General features: G+C 43.8%; 1 long non-coding RNA gene and 1 pseudogene across 1 annotated transcript in view; one reads left to right on the forward strand and one right to left on the reverse strand.

Annotated features, from left to right (window-relative positions):
- Nucleotides 1–3,521: 3,521 nt before the first annotated feature.
- Nucleotides 3,522–22,013, reverse strand: part of LOC132539480 (uncharacterized) — a 30,116-nt gene continuing 11,624 nt past the window's right edge. Inside the window, exons 2-3 of the long non-coding RNA XR_009550799.1 lie at nt 3,869–4,183; nt 3,522–3,784 (exon numbers count right to left, since the gene is read on the reverse strand). This is a non-coding gene — a long non-coding RNA (uncharacterized LOC132539480). The remainder of the gene's footprint in view (nt 3,785–3,868; nt 4,184–22,013) is intronic.
- Nucleotides 16,256–16,851, forward strand: LOC103107861 (small ribosomal subunit protein eS7-like; annotated as a pseudogene).

The following is a 22,013-nucleotide window of genomic DNA, read 5'->3' on the forward strand; positions in this document are numbered from 1 at the left end:
AAGAGAAATTTATTCAGAGACTGAGCTTGCTGACAAGCTCTCTTGCACACGGTCACACACCTATTTCTCCTAAGCATGGCTATAAGAAAGGAAGCCAAAACATAATAATGTCGCCGACGGATGATCTCGCTTCCAACTCAGTGTCCAGTGCCCCTTTCATTGCATCACCTCCTTGGCACAACAGATAAGATGGTGGCCTCTTCAGCAAGGCACCTGTTCATGCACTAGAACTTGTCATGTTGGATAGGGGACATCACATTTTTTTTTAAAAAAAGATTTTATTTATTTATGAGAAAGATAGGAGGAGAGAGAAAGAACCAGACATCACTCTGGTAAATGTGCTGCCGGGGATTGAACTCAGGACCTCATGCTTTATCCACTGCACCACCTCCCAGACCACTGGGACATCACATTTTAACATTGTCTTGATGGGAGGCTTTTTTTTTTTAACATTTATTTATTCCGTTTTGTTGCCCTGGTTGTTTTATTGTTGTAGTTATTATTGTTGTTATTGATGTTGTTGTTGTTGGATAGGACAGAGAGAAATGGAGAGAGGAGAGGAAGACAGACAGAGGGAGAGAAAGCTAGACACCTGAAGACCTGCTTCATCACTTGTGAATCGACTCCCCTGTACGTGGGGAGCTGGGGGCTTGAACCAAAATCCTTAGGCCGGTACTTGTGCTTTGCGCCACCTGTGCTTAACCTGCTGCACTACCACCCGACTCCCAGGAGGCTTTTTTAAAATGTAATCTGAAAAACACATTCCTTCACTTACTTTACCATGCTCCCTTCATTTATTTTTTTATTTTAAATGATTTTTATTATCTTAACTTATTGGATAGAGACTGCCCAAAATCGAGAAGGTAGGGAGAGATTAAGAGAGACACCTGCAGCACTGCTTCACCACTTGCAAAGCTATCCCCACTGCAGATGGGGACCAGGGGTTTGAACTTGGGTCCTTGCACACTAATATATGCACTCAAGCAGGTGTGCCACCTCCCAGCCCCCACTTATTTTTTCATCATTATGTAATGTGTGAAATCCATATTATTTTTTACTTGTTTTCTTTTGTTTATTGCTATGGAGTCTGGGACTTGTCCAGATGTGAATTCACCACTCCCTGGCTGCTTTTCACTTATTCATAAAAAAGGGAGAGGCACCACAGCACTGGTGGCTCCTCCCATGTGGTGCCAGGGTTTTAAATGAGGTTAACAGCAAAGCAAGATATGAGGCCTACCTAGTGAGCTCTCTCTCGGCCAGCCACCCTCCCCTCCCCTCACATACACCACCACCACCACATCCTTTTCTCAATCCTAATATCCCATCTCTTGCCTCAAGCCCTTCCTTCACCTCACACCCTTGCTGCCTCCAAAGGTGGTTCACAGTGAAGCTAAGGGCCCTGCTGCACAACCTCTGAGAGCTGTGAGGGGTCCAGGTAAGGAGGCAAAGTGAAAAGCATTTTCCCCATCCCCACACCCTGCAGGGTGAAGGAAGTATAGCAGCATCTCTTCCTCTATACTATATCTCCCTTACCCCTCTCAATTTCTCTCTGTCTTAGCAAATAAGGAAGAAAAGGAAAGAATAACTGCTGGGAGCAGTGGATTCATAGTGCCAGCAGTGAGCCCCCATCCATAACCTTGGTGGGGAAAGCAAAAAAAGGGAGAGAAAAGAAAAGAAAAGAAAAAAGCATTTCTCTGGTTCCTGGGCAAATGACCTAATAAGATGTCAGAAAAAAATACTCAGTATCTCCAAAGCACCAATAAATGTGGCCTACACCAAGACACATCACTGTGAAATTATCAAAAGTCAAGGGCAAAGATAAATGGTACAAGCTACCAAGGAAAAACTGAAAGTGACTTAGAAAGGTAGTGTAGTCAGACTTTTCTGCAGGAACCATGAAGGCTAGGCAATACACAATATAAAAGACCCAGAAACACAAGTCAGAAATATGAGGCATCTTTAAAGTGTGAAAGGGGAGGAAGAAATGGTAGAAGATGTTCAGGCAAAGAACAGTGAACAGGAACAGCTTAATAAGAGGTTTTTCTGGGCTGAGTGAGACAGTGTAATGGTTATGCAAAGAGGCTTTTGGGGGCCGGGTGGTGGTGCACTTGGTTGAGCACACATGTTACAATGTACAAGGACCCAGGTTCAAGCCCCTGGTCCCCACCTGCAGGAAGAAAGCTTTGCGAGTGGTGAAGCAGGGCTACAGGTGTCTCTCTCTCCCTCTCAATCACCTCCTTTCTTCGCAATTCTGGTGGTCTCTATCCAGTAAATAAATAATTTTTTAAAAAATTAAATAAAAAAAGAGAGAGAGTGGTCCGGGAGGTGGCGCAGTGGATAAAGCATTGGACTGTCAAGCATGAGGTTCTGAGTTCAATCCCTGGCAGCACATGTACCAGAGTGATGTCTGGTGCTTTCTCTCTCTCTCTCCTCCTATCTTTCTCATTAATAAATAAAAAATAAATAAATAAATAAAATTTAGAAAAAGAGAGACTTTTGCATCTGAGGCCCCAAGGTCCTAGATTCAATCCCCAGCACCACCATAAGCCAGAGCTGAGCAGTGCTCTGGTAAAAAAAAAAAAAGAAGAAGAAATATTTTTCATACATATATATATATATATATATATATATGTGTGTGTGTGTGTGTGTGTGTGTATATTATTTGATACTTTTAGCCTTATTAAATTACATAATTTATAGTCCAGTACTTTTTAGAATCTTTCTTACATCTTTTTTGTTTGTTTTCTCACCCTTCCCAGCATATGTAATATCTTGAGGTTCTTTAGTTCGATGTTTGTGCACAATGACTCTTGTTTCTATGGTTGATGTATATTACCAAATGGCTGGAATTCATCCAAAAGGCAATTACTGGATGGTTTTGTGCACATATAAAGAACTGAAAAACATGCATTGGTTAAAAAACAAGTAAATAATAAAGTTGTTATGATTTATCTAATCCTTACTAAGCTCACAAATAGGCAATTTTGAATACAATTCTGCATGTTTTGTTATTGTTTTGTTTTGTTTTTTTCCTTAAACTCTCCCCTCCAAGTTGGAGAGCTTACAAAGTCGGGTTCTGCCCTTGTTCAGCTTCATCACAACACCCATTGATCATCCCCAGACCCCCATTCTTAAGCAATTATTTTTATCTTTTTTTCTATATTGGCTAGAGACAGCCAGAAATTGAGGGGGAGAGAAGAGAGCAGGAACTCGTGGCTGAGCCAGAACACAATGCAGCGCCTTTACTGATCAGGGACAACGCCTTTCTATCTTCTGAAACGGAAGTGGCAGATTGGAAAAGGAAATGGCTAGGAGAGGGGGTGGAGAAAAGAAAAGAGCCTGAAGGTAGAAAGCTTCCATAGCAGCTGTTGTGAAGGTTCTAACCAATGGGATAAACCAATACCCTGCAAGCAGGGCGGGTCTCAGGCAAAACAATGATTATGTAACTAGACCACGGCATCAAGCAATGCAGCATGGAGCAGGGGGGAGCTGGCATAATGCCCAATGGGAGGGGTGAGAGAGAGAGAGAGCTACAGCACTGCTTCACCTCTTGCAAAACTTTCCCCCAGCAGGTGGGGGTGGGGGGCTTGAACCTGGGCCCTTGTTCATTGTAACATGTGTGCTCAACCAGGTGTGCCACCACCCAGTCCCCAGCAATTCTAACACCTTCCCCAGCCCACCCCTAGCTGTGGGAACTGTCAGGTGAGAAGTCCATTTCAATACCATTCCTCTCATTGAATCAGTGAGATGGTTAAACTCATCGCACTTCATTCATATTCCTTACCTGAAAAAGAGAGAGAGAGAGAGCCTGCTAATGCTTACCTTGAGAGACTATGTTTGAGGAGCAGAAATGACACATGGCTAGTACCTGTCCTCAGATTGGGCAGTACGCGCAGATTTTACACCACCTGAAACTTCCAGTTGCCATGGTGTCTGGAAACGGAACACAAACTACAAACTGCGCTGGCGCCAGGCAGCTCCTATGTTAGTCCTGACATTCGGCACGACTCCTCCATCACCCAGCTCTTCAGAGAGTATCGCTTAAGACGTGACTCTCCTACTGGACCATCTTCAGATCCAGTCCTGGATTTCTCATCCTTTGGAAATTCTCCAGTCTATATCTTTGGCCTTTTCTGCAGGTGTCCAGACTCTCCCTCAGAGGCCTGCTCCTCCCAGTGCAGAACTAAAAAAAATAATAATAAATTTTAAAAAATACCTATTTAAACAGGTTTGGTGCTCCATCCCTTCCTTTGTAACTTGGAAAAATATATACTAATCAAGACTCACTGACCCAAACAGCAGTGACAGAACATTAGCCAACACCAGGAAGACCATCACTGTGAGCCGGTAAAAGGGTGAGGATCCTGGCCGGGGGCCTGAAGGGTGTGGGGGCAGGAAGCATTTCTACTGCAAATGCATTTTTCAAAGTAATTTACTTATATATTTAACCCACTAAGCTTATCACTGGGGCTCGGTATCTATATGACAACTTCACCACTCTTGGTGGCATTAATATCTAAAAGAATTCGTATTACTCAATAACATATATAAAAAAGTCAATTAAAAATAATAAGAGGGGGTTGGGCAGTAGCGCAGTGGGTTAAACGCACATGGCACAAAGCGCAAGCACAGGCATAAGGATCTCGGTTCGAGCTCTCAGCTCCCCACCTACAGTCGCTTCACAGGCGGTGAAGCAGGTCTGCAGGTGTCTGTCTTTCTCTCCCCCTCTGTCTTACCCTCCTCTCTCCATTTCTCTCTATCCTATCCAACAATGATGACATCAACAACAATAATAATAACTACAACGACAATCAAAACAACAAGGGCAACAAAAGGGGGAAAAAAAGGCCCTCCAGGAGCAGTGGATACATGGTGCAGGCACTGAGCCCCAGCAATAACCCTGGAGGCAAATAATAATAATAATAATAGAATCTGGACATTTTTCCAGAGACATACAAATGACCAGTACAGGAAAAAAGTACTCCGCACCACTATCTTCAGGGAGATGCAAATTAAAACTGCAGTAGGATCTGAATTCAAAACAAGTTCTGGAGATCTAACGTACAGTGTAAGGACTAACATTAGCAAGACTGCATTACATATTTAAAAGTCATCAGCAGTCTGAGAAGATAGCTCAGCAGGGAGGGTGCCTATGTTGTCATGTCACACATGGTCCAAGTGTGAACCTAGGCACCACTAGGGAAGGTGTGATGGTATCAGTGGAGGGTCTGGTACTATGATAGCTCTCAGTTTCTCTGTCCCTATTTGAATGAAAACAGTGACCCTGGGGCAGGGGTAGATAGCATAATGGTTATGCAAAGAGATTCTCATTCCTGAGGCTCCCCAGTCCCAGGTTCAGTCCCCTGCACCACCATGAGCCAGAGCTGATCGGTGCTGCGGTGTTTCTCTCTGTGTCTTTCTCTCTCTGCATCACTCTCAGAAATAAAATAAATAAAATTCTTAAAAAAAAAAAAAGTGACCCTGGGCAGTCGAAACAGCTCCTCTGGGTAGTGTGCTGCTTCCCTACATGCGTGACCCAAGTTAGAGCCAAGTCCCAGTGTCACTGTTGTGGTCTCTTTGATATCCTCTCTTCTCTGTATCTAAAAAGCATGAGAGAGGGGGACTGGGAGGTGGCACACCAGTTAAATGTACATATTAGCATGAACCCAGGGTTCAAACCTTTGCTCTCCACCTGCAGGGGACACTTCACAAGTGGTGGTCTGTCACTCTGCCTCTCTATCTCCCTTTCCCTCTTAATTTCTCTCTGTCCTGTCAAATAGGAAGAGCAGTTGACAGCATAATGGTTATGCAAAGAGACTCTTGCGCCTGAAGTTCTAAAGTCCTAAATTCAATCCCCTGCACCACCATAAACCAGAACTGAGCAGCTCTGGTAAAAAATAAAGTAGAAAAGAAAGAAAAAAAAATGGCTGCATGAGCACTGGATTCACAGTGCAAGCACCGAGCCCCAGCAATACCCCCCTAGTGGCAATAAAAATAAATAAATAAATAAATAAAATCAAAACTCTAAAAAAAGAAATAGGGGGTCAGGCGATAGCGCAGCAGGTTAAGCGCACTTGGAGCGAGGTGTAAGGACTGGTTCTAGCCCCCGGCTCCCCACCTGCAAGAGGGTCGCTTCACAAGTGGTGAAGCAGGTCTGCAGGTGTCTGTCTTTCTCTCCCCCTCTCTGTCTTCCCCTCCTCTCTCCATTTCTCTCTGTCTTCTCTAACAACAATGACATCAGTAACAACAACAACAATAACCACAACAATGATAAAACAACAAAGGCAAGAAAAGGGGAAAAAATAGTCTCCAGGAGCAGTGGATTCATGGTGCAGGCACCGAGCCCCAGCAATAACCCTGGAGACTAAATAAATAAATAAATAGCAGGAAGGGAGAGTGAGGAGAAGGAAGGAAGGAGAAAAAGTGGCCCAGAACAATGCAATCATGCATGTCCTAGGCCCCAGTTCTACCAAAATAACTAAGCAAAAGTTCTCGCTGCAAGGGAAAAAAAAAACTTTCTATGTGAGTTGATGTTTGTTAAATGAAACCTAACTGTGGTGATAATTTTACAGTCTATACATAGATCAGATTATTCAATTGCACACTTTAATACAAAATGAGAATTACAGTAACAGTGGAGAAAATTAAAAAAAAAAAGTACTCCAGGGAGTCGGGTGGTAGTGCAGCAGGTTAAGCACAGGTGGCACAAAGCACAAGGATCAGTGTAAGGGTCCAGGTTTGAAACCCCCCCCCCACCTACAGGGGAGTCGCTTCACAGGCGGTGAAGCAGGTCTGCAGGTGTCTTTCTCTACCCCTCTCTGTCTTCCTCTCCTCTCTCCATCTCTCTGTCCTATCCAACAATGACGACATCAATAACAACAACAATAAAACCACAAGGGCTACAAAAAGGGGATAAATAAGTACATAAATAAAGTACTTAAATTCATTTCTTTTTAACATTTATTTATTCCCTTTTATTGCCCTTGTTTTTTATTGTTGTTGTTATTGGATAGGACAGACAGAAATGGAGAGAGGAGGGGAAGACAGAGAGGGCGAAAGAAAGACACCTGCAGACTTGCTTCACCACCTGTGAAGTGACCCCCCTCTGCAGGTGGGGAGCTGGGGGCTCAAACCAGGATCTTTACACCGGTCCCTGTGCTTTGCGCCATGTGCACTTAACCCGCTGCTACCGCCTGACTCCCTCAAATTCATTTCTTCCTCAGTGTTTCTACTTCCACCTTCCTAGACTTTCATCAACTTCCACTGAATTATTAAAGTCAGTTAATTAGCTTTCTGCCACCTTCTCACTGCTACCCAAATTCTCTTTAGAATATAGCTCATTCTGTACTGCCACTGCCTAAAACCTTCACTTCATCCTCCCTCACTTCCTCCAGCATAACATTAAAATTCCTTAGTGTTGTGACTACACACACACACACAGACACACACACACATTCTTCAGCCTTTCCTCTGTCTACCCCATCATCATCACTAATGTCTCCATTTATTCAGCAAGGTCCATCTACAGTCATATTTGCATTCCCTGGCCTCCCAACTCAACTTCCAGCCTCACTGTGTTTACTTTCCAACTGCCTGGGTCTCCGTTCTCTCTCCACCCTCACCCAGCTTCTGCAAGGCTCTGGTTAGATGCCACCTTCACTGTGACAGGCCTCCACTGACCTCCAGGCTTCTCTGTCCTCACAGTAGGCAGCAGGTGCATATTTCCACTGTGACTGCACTTGACACTCTAGCAGCTATTTATTTGTCTGTCTTTTCCTCTACACTTTTTTTTTCCCTCCAGGGTTGTTGCTGGGGCTAGGTACCTGCATTGGAAATCCACTGCTCCTGGAGGCCGTCTTTTTCCCACTGTTGTTATTGCTGCTACTGTTGTTGTTGGATAGGACAAAGAAATGGAGAGAGGAGGGAGAGAAAGATAGACACCTGCAGACCTGCTTCACAGTTTGTGAAGCAACCTGCCCTGCAGGTGGGGAGCGGGAGGCTTGAACAGGGATCCTTGAGCTGGTACTTGTGCTTTGCACTATATGCTCTTAACACCGCCCCCTCTTCTACACTTTTAACTCCCTTAAGAAATGGCTTACATGTATCTAAGTCATTGTAGTTCCATTATAGCACTTTGTATAGAAATAAAGAGTAGGGAGTCGGGCAGTTAAATGCACCTGGCACAAAGTGCAAGGACCAGCCTAAGGATCCCGGTTCGAGTCCCCGGCTCCCCACTTGCTGGGTAGTCGCTTCACAGGCAGTGAAGCAGGTCTGCAGGTGTCTATCTTTCTCTTCCCCTCTTCTCTCCATTTCCCTCTGTCCTATCTAACAACGACGACATCAATAACAACTATAATAATAACTACAACAACAAGAAAAAAAACTAGGGCTACAAAAGGGAAAATAAATATTTTAAAATTTTTAAAAAGAAATAAAGAGTAAAGATTCAATAAGATTTTGTTGATTGGGGGTCGGGCGGTGGCGCAGTGGGTTAAGCGCATGTGGCGCAAAGTGCAAGGACCCGCGTAACGATCCCGGTTCGAGCCCTCGGCTCCCCACCTCCAGGGGAGTCGCTTCACAGGCGGTGAAGCAGGTCTGCAGGTGTCTTTCTCTCCCCCTCTCTGTCCTATCCAACAACGAACAACATCAACAATGGCAATAATAATAACCACAAGGAGGCTACAACAACAAGGGCAACAAAAGGGGGAAAAAATGGCCTCCAGGAGTGGTGGATTCATGGTGCAGGCACCGAGCCCAGCAATAACGCTGGAGAAAAAAAAAAAAAAGATTTTGTTGACTAATTTCTTACATTGTTTCCAGCTCCAATACTCTGCGCAAGATGGAAACGTAGAAAGCAGTGGGAGTTGGATGGCGGCACACCCGCCTGAGGGCACATGTGCTGCAGGTGTCTCTCTGTCTCTCTCTATCTTCCCTTCCCCTCTCAATTTCTTTCATTATCTATCCAATAAAATAAATGTTCTTAAGGAAAATTAAAAAATAGTCATTGAAAATACGTTACATCCTGGAGGATGGTGCCGTGGATAAAGCAAGTCTACGGTCCTGAGTTCAATCTCAACTGTGCAGAGTGATGCTCTGGTTTCCCCCCCCCCTTCTCATTAATAAATAAGTTATCTTTTAAGAATGTCATATGTCTGCACACAAAATTATAAATTTGGGTTTTCATACTTGGGAGTTTTAAATATCCTGCAGGCAGCATCTGCAGATGCCCTGGCACCAGTGTCTGCACTCTCCTGGCTCATCTCTGGGTCCCATCTGCTTCAGGGCTCTTAAGTAAACGTTAACTGTTAACTCGCTTCCTTCCTGATCTGTATCTTTATTCCTGTAACTCTAAACAAGGCAGGGGGAGGATTCCTAAAGTGTTACCACTTTATGCCACAAGAGGGAGAAAAGGACACCCCAGCGTGTGTTATAACCTTTCTGGCCACCAGATGGATCCAAACACCAGTTTGACGAAGGCAAGCTTTTAATTTAGCTCAGGTACACTGATTTTGCCTTTAGTTTCTCTCCTGGAAAAGTGAAATCCTTTTCACAGGTAAACCAGACACACACCTGGAAATTGCCTAGAATCATATATGCTATTTTTCTGAGAAAAATTCATTGCAGGGAGAAGCAACTTTAGAACTTTTCACACTGTCTTTAATAAAAAAATCCGAATGGGAACTAAGGGTTTGGGTGAGTCGAAAAAATTTGTGTCCATTTTTTTCTAGGCATATTACTGGTGTCTGGTTAAGAAACTAACAAATATAAGGCCAGGTGGTGGCACAGCTGGTTAGCACACACATTACAATGCACAAGGACCCAGGTTCAAGCCCCTGGTCCCCACCTGTAGGAAGAAAGCTTCATGAGTGGTGAAGCAGGTCCCTCCCGGGTGTTGCGCTCTCTCTCTCTGTCTCTCTCTAATTATTTTATTTATTCATGAGGCATTATAGATGGATAAAGAGAAAAAACAGGTATCACTCTGGTATGTTTGATACTGGGGATTGAGTTTGGGACATCATACTTGAAAGTCCAATGCTTTGTCCACTGTCCCACCTCCCAGACCACTGTCACTTTCACTCTCTATCTCGCCCTCTCCTCTCAATTTTTCTCTACCCAATAATAAAAGTATTTCTTTTTTTTTTTTTTAAATATTTATTTATTCATTTTCCCTTTGTTTTTGCCCTTGTTGTTTTATGTTGTAGTTATTATTGTTGTTGTTATTGATGTCTTCGTTGTAGGATAGGACAGAGAGAAATGGAGAGAGGAGGGGGAGACAGAGAGGGAAGAGAAAGACAGACACCTGCAGACCTGCTTCACCGCTTGTGAAGCGACTCCCCTGCAGGTGGGGAGCCGGGGGCTCGAACCGGGATCCTCTCGCCGGTCCTTGTGCTTTGCGCCACCTGCGCTTAACCGCTGTGCTACCGCCCGACTCCCCAATAAAAGTATTTCTAAAAGAAACTAACAAGTATGCATTCTGAAAGCAAAGAAACTAAGAGTTGACCCCCCCAAACACACACACACACAGAGGGAAAAGAAGAAGAAATTCCTGGGAAGAAAGCAGTAAAATTTAAGAATGATCAAGTTATAATTTTGAAGCCTGGACTCTTATTATAGCTCAAACAACTAAAATGAGAGGTTTGTAAACTGAAGCAACTCTCCTAGTTGAAGTCTTTGTAGAGCCAAGGAAATCGTCAAACCATGTCCAGTGGCCTGGTCCCGGGTGTCAAGCCTGTGGGGTGGGGCAGAGGGCAAGACTCAGAAGGCAAATCCTCTAACCCTGCTCTAAGGGAACTGCTTTAGCTTGAAAGGCAGCAAATTCCAGTGAGGGATTACTGATGTTCATCCTGAACACATTTTTTGAATTTATATCCTCCGTAAATGCCTTAGGCATTTATATCCCATTTTATTTATTATTTTTTAAAGAATTTGTTTATTTATTCATGAGAAAGATAGGCAGAGAGAGAAAGAGCCAGACATCACTCTGGTGCATGTGCTGCCGGATATTGAACTTGGGACCTCGTGGTTGAGAATCCAATGCTTTATCCACTGTGCCACCTCCCGGACCACAGGGTCCTCCTAGTTTAAATGGTGTTAGTCTGGGCTGGTGAGGTCACTCACTGGATAGTTTGCTGCTTTGTATTTGCATGACCCAGGCTCAAGCCCAGCCCACCACATTGAAGGAAGTTTCAGTGCTACAGTCAGTCTCTCTCTCACTCTGCCTGTCTTTACATAAAATAGTGATGAAGTGAGTGGTAGTCATTGACCTCAACAAAGAAACTTGCACTACAAATCAAGATTCATACCAGAGAATATGAAAAGACAGTACAGGGTGGGGGTGGGAGGGCACTTTCATTTAGAGGAGTGAGAAATGATCCAGGGAGCCTTGTCACTGTTTAATGTGGCCCCCCTCCCCTCAGAAGACTTCATTGCATGTTCTCCTTTCTCTTCTTCATAGGTGGGTGCTGCCGCTCTTCTGCTAACACGAAAACTTCATAGAAAGGCTGGCTATAGGAGGTGTCTTTTTTTTCTTTAATTTTTAAATATTTATTTATTCCCTTTTTGTTTTTGGTGCCCTTGTTGTTTTATGCTTGTAGTTATTCTTGTTGTTATTGATGTCATTGTTGTTGGATAAGACAGAGAAAAATGGGGAGTTCGGAGGTAGGGCAGCGGTTAAGCACAGGTGGCGCAAAGCACAAGGACCGGCATAAGGATCCAGTTCAAGCTCCCAGCTCCCCATCTGCAGGGGGGGTCGCTTCACAGGCGGTGAAGCAGGTCTGCAAGTGTCTGTCTTTATCTCCCCTTCTCTGCCTCCCCCTCTCCATTTCTCTCTGTCCTATCCAACAACGATGACATCAACAACAATAACTACAACAATTAAAAAAAAGGGCAACAAAAAGGGAAAATGAATATATATATTTTTATCACCATTTTTTAAAATATTTTATTTATTTATTCCCTTTTGTTGCCCTTGTTGTTTTGAATAAATATATTTTTAAAAAGACAGAGAAATGGAGAGAGAAGGGGAAGATAGAGAGGGGGAGAGATAGACACCTGCAGACCTGCTTCACCTGTGAAGCGACACCCCTGTAGGTGGGGAGCCGGGGGCTCGAACCTGGATCCTTAAGCCAGTCCTTGTGCTTTGCTCTACATGTGCTTAACCCGCTGTGCTACCGCCCGACTCCCTAGGAGGTGTTTTTAATGAAAACTTTAATATTAGTACCAAATTACCCACAAAGTGTACATGATCTTCCCTGGTCCCAACTTAAGTCAGGCCCCATGCTGTTCTCCAAATCACAGCTGGTTCACCTGTCCTTCCCAGCACTTATGACAGAGGCTGAGTAGCAAGCTCATCTGTCCTCTCCCCCATACTCCAGACCTCATCGAGACAGAACCTGGGTCTGTTCCGCTCGCCACTCTCTCAAGCCTCAGTACAATGGCACAGAGTGAGCATTTCGTAAACAGCTGTTCAGCGAACAAATGAGCGAAGAGAAAGTTTAGTGTCATCCAAATTCTACCAAATGTAACAGGGGAGGAATGGAATCCTGGCTGGCTTCTATGTTGAACATTCTTTTAGGAGTGAGAGGGCTATTAAAACTATTGATCTTTTTTAATAGAGCCCAATTATAATTACTGTTCATTTACCTATGTTCTCCTGGAAGGACTATTTCAGCCAATTACTAACATTAAAACACAAAATTGTGGAATTTCACTGTTGAGATGCCAATCCATTTAAAATATGTCTTAATTTTACTCTCTTGTTTAAAGGTTTGTCTGCAAAATCTCTTTAGAAAAGCCAAGGCCTCCCATAATTGAGTCTAATCATGGGAGAACCATTATTGCACTTCAGAGAGCCAGGCTATGAGTTGAGCTCGCCGGGAGCTGAGCCCCAGCTTGGCCACTCACAGACCTGCCTGGAGCAGGTCAGCTTTCTGGCCTCCCTTCTCCCCATCTAGTAACAACACCTCCCGGCAGGGCTGTGTCTCTGCCACAGGCTGGCCCTTCAGAATCATGGGATTCCTCTCCTCTCACCACCAACCACGAACAGCTGAACTATCCAGAACATCTGACTTACTCATCCAGCTAGTAGACCTTCTTCCAACACTCAAACTTTCAGTTACCGCCCCCTTTTTTTCTTTCCAACTCCAACATCACTTTATTGGGGAAATGTTGATTTACAGGACCTGTGTTGCCACAAGGGTACATGTTTACATTTCCCCCAGGATAGATATCAATACTTCCACCCTCCATCAAAGTTTTTTTTTTTTTTTAATTTTCAGTCTCTGCTTTTTCAAGAATGTGTTTATTAACTTACGTTACTGGAGGGGGCTAGCAAAATAGTTCACTTGGATAGTATGCTGCTTTGTCATGTGCAGAAGCTAGGTGTGAAGGAGGTTTTGCTGCTGTGGTCTCTCTGGGTCTATCTATCTATCTATCTTTCAGACAGACTTACTCTATCAGAGCAGTGAAGCCCTAGAGACTACAAAGTGAAGAGAAAAATAAAGGAAAAAGAAACGGAGAGAAAGAGAGAGGGAGAAAAAGGGAGGGGCAGGGAAAGAAAGGGAGAACAGAGAGCACTACTCCATCATGTACAATGCAAGGGACTGAACCCCAAACCTCAAGCACATATGTAATGCTCCTCTCCAGCCACCTCCTCTCTACTGCGGGATGGTGTGTGTGTGTGTGTGTGTGGCAACTTTCTTTTATTTATTTTTTATTAGTGATTTAATAATGACTGACAAGATAGTGGTATAAGAGGGGTACAATTACACACAATTCCCACCACCAGAGTTCCATATCCCCTCCCCTCCATTAGAAACTTCCCTATTCTTTATCCCTCTGGAAGGATGGACCAAAGATCCTTATAGGGTGTAGAAGGTAGAAGGTCTAGCTTCTGTAATTGCTTCTCCACTGGACATGGGCATTGGCAGGTCGATCCATACCCCCAGCCTGTTCCTATCTTTCCCTAGTAGGACAGGGTTCTGGAGAGGTGGGGTTCCAGGACACACCGGTGAGGTCCTCCGAAGAGGCAAACTTCTAACTTTCAGAAAACCACCAGTGGGGAGGCAGCTCTCATGGAGGGAGCAAGATTTGCATGCCTAGGGCCCTGACTTTGATCCCCAGTACTGTATATGGTAGAGAGATGCTCTGGTCTCTCTCTTTCTTTCTTTCTCTCTCCCTCTCACTTATTAAAGAAGTAAGATTTACTGTTAATTTTAAGAAAATTCTTACAAAGACAATTAGAAAAATAAATGAAAAAGCAAATGATTCAATAGCAAAAAGGGGACTTAAACAGAAAAAGGTCAGTAAAAATATACTCAAGGGGGGGGTCAGGCAGTGAGTGACACACTGGGTTGAGTGCACACATAACCATGATCAAGGACGTGGGTTCAAGTCCCTGCTCCCCACCTGCAGAGCGAATGCTTCATGAGCGGTAAAGCAGGTCTTTGAGTGTCTCTCTGTGTCTCCCTTCTTCTCTGTCCCATCAAATAAAATAGAAAAAAAATGGCCACCAGGAGCAGTAGAATCATAGTGTTGGCACCAAGTCCCAGCAATAATTCTGGTGGCAATAAAAAAAAAAAATACTCACGCTGACTCACAATGGAAAGATTGAACACACTTTTTTTAAAAAGTTTTTTTTAATATTTATTTACTTTTTTATTTTCCCTTTTGTTGCCCTTGTTTTTTCATTGTTGTTGTTATTGATGTCGTTGTTAGATAGGACAGAGAGAAATGGAGAGAGGAGGGGAAGACAGAGGGGGAGAGAAAGACAGACACCTGCAGACCCGCTTCACCGCCTGTGAAGGGACTCCCCTGCAGGTGGGGAGCCGGGGGCTTGAACCCGGATCCTTGCGCGGGTGCTTGCGTTTTGCACCATGTGCACGCCCTCTGTGCTACTGCCCGACTCCCGAACACACATTTTTTAATGTAAAAAATTATTATTATGGGGGTTGGCGGTAATGCAATAGGTTAAGCGCACATGTCACGAAGTGCAAGGACCAGCGTAAGGATCCCGGTTCCAGACCTGACTCCCCACCTGCAGGGGAGTCGCTTCACAGGCGGTGAAGCAGGCTGCATGTGTCTTTCTCTCCCCCTCCCCCTCCTCTCTCCATTTCTCTCTGTCCTATCCAACAATGACATCAATAACAACAACAATGATAATAACCACAACCTTAAACGACAAGGGCAACAAAAGGGGGAAAAATAGCCTCCAGGAGCAGTGGATTCAAAGTGCAGGCACTGAGTCCCAGCAATAACCCTGGAGGCAAAAAAAAAATTATTATATTTATTTATTGGATACAGACAGCCAGAAATCAAGAGGAAGGGGGTGGGGCAGAGGGAGAGAGACAGAGAAACACCTGCAGCACTGCTTCAGCATTCGCAAAGCTTTCCCCCTGCAGGTGGGGACCAGCAGCTTGAATCCAGGACTTAGTGCACTGTAACATGGAGCACACACATTTACATACTCAGGAACTTGGATTCAAGCTCCCAGCCCCACTTAGGGGCAGGAGGACTTCAAGAGTTGTGAGTCAGTGTTGTAGGTTTCTCTCTCCCTATCTCCTTCACTCTCTGTCTCTACCAAAAAGAAAAAAGAAGGGGGCCGGGCAGTAGCGCAGCAGGTTAAGTGCACATAGCACAAAGCATAAGGACCAGCATAGGGATCCCAGTTCAAGCCTCCGGCTTCCCACCTGCAGGGGGGGCGCTTCACCAGTGGTGAAGCAGGTCTGTAGGTGTCTATCTTTCTCTCCCCCTCTGTCTTCCCCTCCTCTCTCCATTTCTATCTTTCCTATTCAACAACAATGACAGCAATAACAACAACAACAACAACAATAAACAACAAGGGCAACAAAAGGGAAAAAATAGCCTCCAGGAGCAATGAATTCGTAGTGCAGGCACCAAGCCCCAGCAATAACCCTGGAGGCATAATAATAATAATAATAGTAATAATAATAATAATAATTTGTGGTCTAGGAGATCTTGAGTTCAATCCCTGGCAGCACATGTACCAGAGTGATATCTGGCTCTTTCTCTCCACCTATCTTTCTCATGAATAAATAAATACAATCTTTAAAAAACAAAAAAGAGTGGCCAGGGAGGTGGCACAGTGGTAAAGCTTTGGATTCTCATGCATGAGGTCCCGAGTTCGATCTCCAGCAGCACATGTGCCAGAGTGATGTCTGGTTATTTCTCTCTCTTCCTATCTTTCTCATAAATAAAAAAATCTCTTCCTTCGCCGGCGCTCAACAAGGAGAACGCCATGTTCAGTTCGAGCACAAAGCTGGGCGAGTTCGAATCCGACATCCGTCAGGCCAACCTCAAGGCCCAGCTGCGGGAACTCAACATCAGGGCCGCCAAGGAAATTGAAGTTGGCGGTGGTCGCAAAGCCATTATAATCTTTGTTCCTGTTCCTCAACTGAAGTCTTTCCAGAAAATCCAAGTCTGGCTAGTCCAGGAATTGGAGAAAAAAACTCAGTGGGAAACACGTTGTCTTTATTGCTCAGAGAATTCTGCGTAAACCAAGTCGAAAAAGTCATACAAAAAATAAGCAAAAGCGTCCCAGGAGCCGTACTCTGACAGCTGTGCATGATGCCATCCTGGAGAATTTGGTCTTCCCAAGTGAAATCGTGGGCAAGAGAATTTGCGTGAAATTAAATGGCAGCCGGCTCATAAAGGTTCACTTAGATAAGGCACAGCAGAACAACGCGGAACACAAGGTTGAAACTTTTTCTGATGTCTATAAGAAGCTCACTGGCAAAGATGTTAATTTTGAGTTTCTAGAGTTCGAGTTGTAAACAAAAATGACTAAATAAAATATCGTTCACAGTAAAAAAAAAACTTAAAAAAAGAACAAATTTTTTAATAAAACATTTAAACTGAGACACCATTTTCCACCTAGTAGACTAGCAAAAATGAAAATTGATAACATGGAGCAGCAGGTGCTCAAATACATGGCTGGCAAAAGCCTAAACTGAACATCTGATGACATCAAAAATACTGACACCTGGGTCAGGCATATATCATCAGATGCAAGGACCCCCGCCCTACCTGCAGGGGCAAAGCATCACAAGGGGTGAAGCAATGTTGCAGACATCTCTCTTTCTCTCTCCCTACCTCCCCCTTTCTGCTCAATTTACTCTCTATCTAAAATAAATAAAATAAAAGAGATATATGAAAAATATTGACACAGAACTCAACTATATTAAATAAACTTCTGTGGGTGGAGTGACAGCATAATGGTTATGCAAAAGACTTTTTGTGCCTGAAGCTCTGAGGGCCCAGGTTCAATCCCCAGCACCACCATAAATGAGAGCTGAGCAGTGCTCTGGGTGTGTGTGTGTGTGTGTGTGTGTGTGTGTGTGTCTTTATTTCTCAATCTCTCTCATGTGAAAAATAAATAAAATATAACAAATAGTTAATTAGCTTCTGTAAGTCAGCTATCTACTCCGAGACAAATGCCCTAGAGAAATCCCCATACACATACTGTTTGCAACTGAAAAAATATCAGTACAGCTTTATAAGTTTTTTAAAAAATGATTTCTTTATTTACATATTAATGTAAGAGAAAGAGAACCAGAGCACTTGCCAGGAATCAAACTCAGAACCTCACAACACATGAACCAGCATGCTACCCACGGCACCACCTCTCCAGCTGCAATATTAATGCAATTTTAATGTCCATTAGCCAGAAAACTAATAAGTTGTAATACAGTCATAATTAGAAGCTATTTAGTACTGCAAAGAAATTAGCTCAAATATTATAGTGCCACAGAAGCACCGCAAAATATAAGATTGAGGGAAAGATGCCTCAGAAGAACACATACGGCAAAGCACCATTATGTCAAATGTAAAAAACAGACCAAGTGTTTCATGGGAACAATAAATTCCAAATTCAGGATACTGGCATCCTCGGGGGAGCAGAGACGACAATCAGGGTCATAAGAAGCAATATTTACTTGTGTTGGCAAAGCTGTTTTTAAGGTTGTTTTTATTCTGTGTAGTGTTGTTTGTTTTGTTTTACCAGAACACAGCTGAGCTCTGGCTTATGGTGGGGGGTGGGTTGGGAGGGGAACTGAACCCTAGACCTCAGAGCCTCAGGCATCAGAGTCTTTTGTTTTATCCCCAGCCCTCTCTATGGTTTTTCATATGTGTTAAGTAATATAAAATTAAGGGGGCTGGGTGGTGGCACACCTGGTTGAACACATGTTAACAGTGTGCAAGGACCCAGGTTTGAGCCCCCAGTCCCCACCTGCGGGGGGGGGGGGGGAAGCTTCACAAGTGGTGAAGCAGTGTGCAGGTGTCTGTCTCCCTCTCTACCACTCCCTTCCCTCTCAATTTCTGACTGTCTCTGTCCAATAAATAAAAATAATTAAAAGAGAAAGAGTCTTCTTCTTCTAGCATTTGCCCTTCTTCCGTAGCCAGTCAACAGCGTCAGGTTGAGCCTGATGTAAAGTTTCGAGACCTCCTTTGAATCTGGAGAGGTGGCAGTCGTTGACTATGTGGGTCATAGTCTGTCTGTAGCCGCAGGGGCAGTTCGGGTCGTCTCTGGCTCCCCAGCGATGGAACATAGAGGCGCACCGGCCATGGCCTGTTCGGTAGCGATTGAGGAGGGCCCAATCATAACGTGTTAGGTCAAAGCCGGGTTGACGCTTGCAAGGGTCTGTGATGAGGTGTTTGTTCTTTACCTCAGCTGACTGCCAACTCTGTTTCCAAGAGTCTGGAACAGAGAAGTTCAGTGTAGGCGTAGGGGACCAGATTGGGTGACGAGACGTCAAGCATTGGACAGGGTGGGCGAAGATATCCGCGTATATTGGCAGGTCCGGTGGAGCGTAGACGTGGGAAATGAACTTAGATGATGCTGCACCCCGACGAATATCTGGCGGGGTGATGTTGCTAAGAACTGGCAGCCATGGAACCGGGGTGGAACGGACGGTTCCAGAAATTATCCTCATGGAGGAATATAATTTGGAATCGACCAAGTGGACATGGGGGCTACGGAACTATACTGGGGCACAGTATTCTGCAGTGGAATAGCATAATGCCAGAGATGATGATCGTAGTGTAAAGAGAGAAGGAGTGAACTAGAGCATCACTGTGGCATAAGCAGTATCTTGGATCAAATTTAGGATCTCATGCTTACACAACTATTGCTTTAGCCACTGTACTACCACCCAGGCTTGAGAATGATGCTTTAAATTTAATGTTCACATACTTCCACCTAGTTCCAATATCAGAAATTTATTTCATCTGTATATTAGCATAAGCAACAGTATATAAACAGATGCTTATTGCTACAGCTTATAAACATTCTATCAGTTGAGCTATTTCCCTGGCCTTCAGTTTTTCCCTTCATAAATGTTTCTGGTGGGGGCGGGGCTAGATAGCATAATGGTTATGCAAAGAGACTCTCATGCCTGAGACTCCAAAGTCCCAGCTTCAATTCCTCCCACCACCACCATAGCCGAGCAGTGTTCTGCTTAAAAAAAAAAAAAAAAAAAAAAAAAAGAGGGTCAAGCTGTAGTGCAGTGGGTTAAGTGCACATGGTGCAAAACTCGAGGACCAGAGTAAGGATCCTGGTTTGAACCCCCGGCTCCCCACCTGCAGGGGGGTCGGTTCACAAGCAGTGAAGCAGGTCTGCAGGTGTCTATCTTTCTCTACCCCTCTGTCTTCCCCTCCTTTCTCCATTTCTCTCTGTCTTATCCAGCAACAACATCAACAACAACAATAATAACCACAACAATGATAAAAACTGTAAGGGCAACAAAAAGGAAAATAAATTATTAAAATTTTTTTTAATTTTTTATTTATTCCCTTTTGTTGCCCTTGTTGTGTTTTATTGTTGTTGTTGTCATTAGATAGGACAGAGAGAAGTGGAGAGAGGAGGGGAAGACAGAGATGGGGAGAGAAAGATAGATGCCTGCAGACTTGCTTCACTGCTTGTGAAGCGACTCCCCTGCAGGTGGGGAGCCGGGGGCTTGAACCAGGATCCTTATGCCGGTCCTTGAGCTCTGTGCTATGTGCACTTAACCCACTGTGCTACCGCCCAACTCTTAATTTTTTTTTTTTTTTAATATTCCTGGTTCAATCCCCAGCACTGCACATACTACAGTGATGCTCTGGCCTGTTTCTCCCCCACCACAAGGGAAAGGTAAATTTTTATGATTCAGGCAAGGGAGATAAAGGGGTAGACAGGTCAGAAAGGGAGAGTACACCACCAGTGTGGTGTGAGAGTCAGAGAATTATTTAGGAGTACCATACACCAAGGGAGTGGGGCTGAAATCAAAGGGTCTTTTAAGTGACTAGAAAGATTTAGAGAAATGGGGTAGGTGACATGTACATAGACAAGCAGCCAGAGAGAGGAAAAATGTATATTATTTAGTATCCATATTATTAGTCTTTATTTGCTTACTTTAGAGAGAGAGAGAGAGATCACAGCACTGAAGTTTCCTTCAATGCAGTGGGAGGCCAGGCTTCCACTTGGGTCACACCATGACAGAACAGCACAGTACCCAAGGGAGTTCTTTTGCCAGCCCCAGCTCGTCTCTGTCTGAATCCCATATAAAACTGCCATATGTAATAAGAAAAAAAAAAAATTTTTTAAAGGGAAAATTGGGAGTCGGGTGGTAGCGCAGTGGGTTAAGCGCACGTGGCGCAAAGCTCAAGGACCGGCATAAGGATCCTGGTTCGAGCCCCAGGCTCCCCACCTGCAGGGGAGTGAAGCAGGTCTGCAGGTGTCTATCTTTTTCTCCCCCTCTGTCTTCCCCTCCACTCTCCATTTCTCTCTGTACTATCCAACAATGACAACAATAATAACTACAACAATAAAACACAACAAGGGCAACAAAAGGGAATAAATAAATAAATTTTTTTTAAAAAAAAAAGGGGAAAACTGAAAGCAGTTATGGGAAAATCATATAAAATATAAAATCCAGTGAAACAAGACAGATAATCATTAAAAAGAATGAGACAGACCTCCACATTCAGATATATAAGTGGGTGATGGGAGTGGGTGGGGCAGAGAAATCACCAGAACAAGCCATTTGTGGAAAGATGTTATATTTTACACGACACCAAAGATTACAGGATCATAAGAAAGTGTTATTCTAAAATATCTCAGGACATGAGAATGGGTAATGAGAGAATATTTCTATTGATCCTTTTCATTTCACTCCCTTCAGAATGACGTGCTTTTCTTTCTCTCTTTTTCTTTTTTTTTTTTTTTTTCCATTTTGGCTTAGAGGGAGAGAGGAGTGGGGGGGAGGGAGAGAAAGAAAGAGAGCTGCAGGCTGAGTGGTGGCGCACCTGGTTGAGTTACAGTCCTCAAGGATCCGGATTCAAGCCCCTGTCCCCACCTGCAGGGGGAAAGCTTATCAAGTGGTGAAGCAGGGCTGCAGGTGTCGGCCTCTCTCCCTATCACCTCCTTCCCTCTTGACACCTGGTTGTCTCTATCCAATAAATAAAGATAATTTTTAAAAAATTAAAAGAGAGAGAGAACTGCAGACATGCTTCACAGCTAGTGGAGCTCCCCCGCTGCAGTGGGCATGGCAGGGCAAGCCTACATCCTTGGATGTGGTCATATATGAGTGCCCAGCCTCTTCTATTTTTTTAAATTTTTATTTACTTATCTTTTTTTTTAATAATTTATTTCTTTATTGGGGAATTAATGTTTTACATTCAACAGTAAATACAATAGTTTGTACATGCATAACATTCCCCAGATTCCCATTTAACAATACAACCCCCACTATGTCATTCATCATCTTTCATGGACCTGTATTCTCCCCACCCACCTACCCACCCCAGAGTCTTACTTTGGTGTAATACTCCAATTCCATTTCAGATTCGACTTGTGTTTTCTTTTCTAATCTTGTTTTTCAACTTCGGCCTAAGAGTGAGATCATCCCATATTCATCCTTCAGTTTCTTTTTTTTTTTTTATGTCACATATTTATAGATCAGATTTATTTACTTGGTAAGTATTTGAGGTGTCTAGACAAATATTAAGAGCATATAAATCGG

Source organism: Erinaceus europaeus, chromosome 7 (assembly GCF_950295315.1).
Source record: "Erinaceus europaeus chromosome 7, mEriEur2.1, whole genome shotgun sequence".
Lineage (NCBI taxonomy): Eukaryota > Metazoa > Chordata > Mammalia > Eulipotyphla > Erinaceidae > Erinaceus > Erinaceus europaeus.